We start from the raw sequence: 6208 nt of genomic DNA on the forward strand, positions 1-6208 counted from the left end.
TACTTTAGAGCATATGACTGCTTTCATGTGTTAAAGCAACAGCTTCAAACTCTCTCAGCCTTCTTTTTCGTGCCAAGATATCTTTTAGAAATTTCACATAATTTGACATTTGTTCCAAAGCTTCCACAAAAGGTATATTTATATGTAATTGCTTCAGCACTTCCAGGAATTTACTGAACTGCTTGTCTTGTTTTTGCTTCTGGAACCTTTATGGGAAAGGTGGTGGATGTCTAAACTGCAGAGTAGCTTTAGGAGATATCAAACTTTGTTTGTTTGGTTTGGTGCAGGTTGTGGCTATTGGTGTTGCAACTTCTTTTTCAGCACGTTCTGATTGAATTTCCTCTGTAGTTGTTGTAGCTTGGCTCATGTAACCAGTGTCTTGATGGGAGGCTTGTTGTAACATGCTTCCATTTTGAGGTGATTTTTGTGCTGAATTGAATTTCATCTCATTTTTGGTCACATCAACTGGGGTATCAACATTATTTCCGGATCTCAAATTAATTACCTTGCAGTGTTTTTTGCTCTCTCTTCTAGGGTCTTCTGTGTTGCTAGGTATGTTTCCTTGAGTTCTGCTGCTCATTGTTGTGGCTAGTTGTCCCATTTGGTTTAGGTTTCTCAAGGATACAGATTGACTCTGCACAATTGCTTCATTCTTTGTAATGTACTCCTTAATCAGTGCTTCCAGTGAAATGATTGGATCCTAACTGATATGTTTTTGCCCTTGACTTTGTTAATGAAAACCAGGTGGTTGTGTATTTCTATTTTGTCCATTTAATGCTGGAGCATTTCGATTCTGACTGCTCCATGAGAAATTTGGGCGTTGCTTCCAGCCAGGGTTGTAAGTATTTGAATATGGGTTGTTATGAGGTTGTCGATTAAAATTACCCACATAGTTTACTGAAGCTGGATTTTCAAGACAATTATCGAAGTCATGTTCTTCACCACAATATACACAAGAAAGTTCAGCAACTTGCTTTACTGTTGTTGGAGCAGATGTCATGGCTTTTACTATATTAGTCAATAAGGTTACCTGTGCTGATAAAGCTGTAATTGCATCTATATTATGTACCCCTGCTGACCCTCTTGTTGTTGGTTGCCTGGCTGAAGGCCACTAATAATTATTATTGGCAATTCTCTCCAGAATTTCATAAGCTTCAGTGTAAGATTTGGATAACAGGGCTCTATTTGCTGAAGCATCCACTATTAACCTTGTACTCGGATTCAACCCATTGTAAAAAGTTTCTAATTGAATGCAACAAGGTATACCATGATGAGGACACCTTCTAAGCAATTCTTTGAATCTTTCCCAAGCTTCGTACAAACTCTCATCTTCAAGTTGATGGAAGGAAGTAATCTCATTCCGCAACTTTGTATTTTTTATCGATGGGAAATATTTCATTAGGAATTTATCAGCCAATTCATTCCATGTAGTGATGGAATCAGATGGTAACAAATTTAACCATGCTCTTGCTCGATCTCTTAAGGAATAAGGAAAGAGCCTCAGCCTTAAGGCATCTTGTGTTGCTCCAGCAATATTGAAAGCATCACTTACTTCCAAGAACAATTTAAGATGGAGATAAGGATCTTCATTTGGCAATCCATTGAATTGACCAACTGTTTGTAACATTTGAAACATCACTAGCTTCAACTCAAAATTTGCAGCTTTTACTTTAGGTCTGATGATGCCAGGGTGTACAACTTGAGGAGTTAACACAACATAGTCTCTTATAGCTCTGTCTCTGTCATCAGCCATGTAAATAATATTGTTATTGCCTGGCTGTCTCCCATTAGCATGTTCATTCTGCTCTTCTTGAATGTTGACTGGTTGTAAGGGCCCGTGAGGATTCAAATTCCCCGCATCCTGCAAATTATTCATGCTTGAAATAGTCTTTGAATTCCTTTGTTCTCTTCACAGTCTCCTGACAGTCCTTTCAATCTCAGGATCGAATTGGAATACAACAGATATGTCTTTGCGCATGCATGTACCGATCTATAAATAAATAGAATGAATCAAATCAAATTTGGCGCTATCAAGATTTACTTCACACTTCAAAAATAAACAATCAATCTCCGGCAACGGCGCCAAAAACTTATTGGTTAATTTTATAAGCAATTACTACCGATGCCAATGTGCAAGTATACACAACAAGCAATAAAGTGATGAATAATCAAGATCTCCTCCACAGGGATTGATGTTACTCGAAATGTTAAAGCAATCATAATAGTGCAAATCAACTTAAGACCGAAACAAACAATTGTCAAGTAATTCCTATCGTAATTAATAACCGCGAGAGATTTAAATAAAACAATATTGTAATGAAATAAACTAGGTTAAATGTGTCTAAGATTCAATTGAGATTATAGTAGTTGAGAGATCAAACTCTCCTAATGGGGTGACTGTTGTTTATCAAGTTAGCACCAGTTGTTACAACAAGTGCTGCAGCACTGGGCAGAATAAATCTGCATCCTCAGCTATCGCATGTTGGAAGTCTCATACCTTTAAATCTATTAACAATGACCAGTTGCTAATATATTTATGGTACGACATTATAACCTTTAATCTTTCCACCCTACAAGGTGAACACCTATGTCTAGTGCGTCACAAATCTTAACTTCAAGTATTGCCTTTATGGGATTCAAGATAACTTAATCCAGGAAACTCGACTTAAGATCAAGTAGTACTCTAATAATATTCGCTAAGACATGCCATTTTGCTGCTTTATCTTAACTGAAGCTATTAAATGGGTGGTCAACCGAAATAACAGTTATATTCATAAAAACTACTAGAGTAAAAGGCTACAGCAATACCATAACATAAAAGAACAGTTAAGAACCCATTGGATTATTTGTCACTCAACTACAAGTAAATTTAGTTCATATTCTGAATGAGAAAAATAAACATAAATATATTAATATCGAAATACATCAAAATAATTAAAGGAAGAAGATAAATATAAGTCGAGCACGGTGAAAGACAAATCCAAATAATTATGCACGATTCTCCAATGTTGCCAAAACAACACTCTTCAATTATGATCTTTTTCTTCTTTCCTTGTAATTATTATAATGATAATTCCCTTGCTGCCTTTTTATGTGGTGCATGCCTCCCTTTTATATTGCAAATTAGGGTAAACAAAAGCCCATGAGCGTGCATGCGTTAAATTAGGAAACATGCGCTCTCCCGCGCCTAAGTTTTCTCCCGCATTGCTCCCAGCTTGCTATAGCACGGGTTGCTCTAACATCCGCAACAACACTGCATTATTCCCGATTGTGCTTTTCTTCTTTTATGGCCAACTTCTTTCCTCCTCTTGCTCATCTAAATGTCTCGACTAAAATGAATGTTTATGCAAAATGTAACCAAAATGTAATAAAAACACTTATTTGTTCTCTAAGTGATCTTGATTCAAGTCTAGAATTGATGTAATAACACTTATTTCCTAGAGTTATCATACTCCCAAAAGGAGTTTCCTAAGCCTTTCTATAATAAAGTATGCTCTGTGGTCGCCGTTGAAAAGGATCTTCTACAACAGAAACAATATAGGAGACTAGAAAGTCTGTGTTCCCAAAGCTAGGTTATTTGATCAAGAAATACATAGAAAATATTTCTTTGAAAGGTGTGGCACCGTGTTTTTAATAAGTGACAAGTGTGTTGTGTCACATGTAGTTACACGGGAGACTTCATTTGTTATATGGTAGTTTTCCACGATTGCTAATTTTGACCAAACTCTTGATAATTATTATAAAAATCCTCTTGCTGTTTTAGAAAAAGATTCGGATACTTGGATAGAAAATAACCCATATGTAGAAATTGTAGAAGTGAGTTGTAAAGTAGATTCCTTAGAGATAATGATATATTGTGTGATGTAATGTAAAGAAGTGATGTAATGTCATCATGCCTCCAAGCGAATATATCAGCTTGAGGTCGCAAGCAATGTATCAGCTCTTACTTAAGTTCTTCTTTAAATTTCGACCCAATTCTAACTATTTTTCCTAAGTCACCTTGTTCCAAGTTGACTATTTCCAGCTCCTCAACTGGCTTCTGTCTGCCACTCTTAACTTCTACTCGGGTGTCAAGCGAGGTAATTTGCATTGCCTCCTTTGTTGTTGTAGAGTAACAGCTTCGAGTAATTCTCTGGTCTCCTCGTACCACCACAATTACCCCATTCACTCGGTACTGAAAGTCAAGTAATGATTAGAGAGCACTGTCTTACTTACTCTCAAAAAGGGATGGCCTAGAATTATCTGGTAAGGGCTCTCCTTATCGACAACAACAAAATCCAGGATCATAGTCTTTTCTGATGCGGCAGAGCCTATCGTGATGGGTAGCTCGACTACGCTAAAGGGGTTTAGCCTTCCTCCACTGAACCCCGCTAAGGATGTATTAGTGTGATCTATCCTCAAATATACTATTCCCATTTCCTCCAGAGTTGACTTAAACAAGACATCGACCAAACTTCCAGTATCTACAAAGATTTGGTCAAACTTCTTGCTAGTGACGGTGGCTTCAATGACAAGCGTGTCCTCGTCTAGGTATAACACTTTTTTTTCATCCTCATCCGTCCACATGATCGGCACCTCCTTGGTCCTTGCTCGTTTGGCTACCAAAGTGTTAAAAAATACTTATTTTCTAGTCATGGCATACCTAGCATAGTTCTTTCTTGATCTATTGGAATCCCCCGCCAACGTTGGGCCCCCAACGATAACTTTGACGATGGGCTACTCGTGGCCCGTATTTCTTGCACTCTTCTCTGCTCCACAAGATGAGTCTGCAATCAGGATAGCTCCATCTATTAATTCATCCAAGTAATGATTCCTCACTAAATCTTCCATCTGATTTTTGAGATCCCTACATTGGGCCGTGGTATGACCATGGGTGCCATGGAATTCATAAAATCAGTCCTTATCTTGTCTGCTGGCCATTTTCGCTATTAGGGTAGGGTGATACATCAAACCATGATTCTTTATTGCATTGTACACCTCGTCCAGAGGCGTCTTCAAGGAAGTGAGTTATTTTGAGCAGGAAGGGGCATCGATGCATTTGGTATGCTAGCTCTCATACTCTGTGGGTGGTGAGTCATCGTGGGATGATCATAAAGATGCATGTACATCTGGTCAAGCCTTCCCCATGAATCTCTGGCTGGTGAACAAAGAGGCTGCATCCCGCTACGCTGATATTGGGTGGCCTCTGATAAGGTTGGTAAGAGGAAACCCGGCCTCTCGCACTGCTACCTGGGGCATGGTGGTCCTTATGCTTAATTGGCCCGCTTCCCGCTGGGACTTTCTTTTCTTTTTTCCCCAACCCCTCCAGTTGGTCCGTCTTAATTCGTGCCGCTTTTTCCTCCTCGATTTCAATGTCCCTCTTGGCCTGCTCATAGGCCGTGGAATATGACTGAACTACTAGACTCTTTATGTTGTACCACAGGCGCCTTATCCTTACTCTTTCATTTAGCCCCGTCAAGGCTTGAGGATAATTGAAGAGTCCAAGATCGAGGACAACACGATGGTATCTTTTGATAAACTCCCAAAGAGTCTCATTTTCTCCTTGCTTCATACTCGTCTGCTCCATCATATCATCTTCCGGTGCCATTGCCCCCCGAAACTGTTCTGCAAATTCCTAGCACATCTGCTCGAATATTCTGATGTTCCTTCGAGGAAGCCTTCGGCACCACTCACATGCTTGTCCTTCTAAAGTCAGCGGGAACACCCTGCATCTCTAGGCTTGGGATAATCCCTACACTCCGGTTATGTCATTTTAACGCTCTATGTGCACCAATGGGTTGGTTTGCCCCACGTATTTATGGTCGGGGAAACAGAAGTCCTTGAGGATAACAACACTCATGATTTCTGCTGAGAGGGGGGATTCACTGTCTAGTATTATTCTCCAACCGGGTGCTCTACTACGCCCATGTATGTCGTCTATGATCTGCGCTAGTCTCCGCACTTCTTTCTCCAGCTACAATGCTTGACCAGGATCACGTTCCACCACCTGGTCTCGCTCTTACTCGACATCACGCAGGTGTTTTCGAAGTTCCCTCTCCTCAGCGTTCGCAACCCTATCATTATTACCCGTGTTCTGCCTACTAGGGGATTGATCCCCTCCTTCATGACTTCCTCCCCATAGAGATTGGTCACCGACTCCACCACCAGGCCTCCCAATGGTTCAACCTCTCATCAAGGTGGTCCCTTCACCATTGTTCCTTTTATTAAC

The 6208-nt window shown here is 39.9% G+C and overlaps 1 non-coding gene across 1 annotated transcript; it reads left to right on the forward strand.

The window, feature by feature from the left end:
• Positions 1-1262: 1262 nt before the first annotated feature.
• On the forward strand, positions 1263-1369 carry LOC127902929 (small nucleolar RNA R71). The gene has a single exon (XR_008055567.1). It is a non-coding gene; the product is annotated as a small nucleolar RNA R71 (small nucleolar RNA).
• Positions 1370-6208: the final 4839 nt, after the last annotated feature.

The sequence above is a fragment of the Citrus sinensis genome, chromosome 5 (genome assembly GCF_022201045.2).
Source record: "Citrus sinensis cultivar Valencia sweet orange chromosome 5, DVS_A1.0, whole genome shotgun sequence".
NCBI classification, from domain to species: domain Eukaryota; kingdom Viridiplantae; phylum Streptophyta; class Magnoliopsida; order Sapindales; family Rutaceae; genus Citrus; species Citrus sinensis.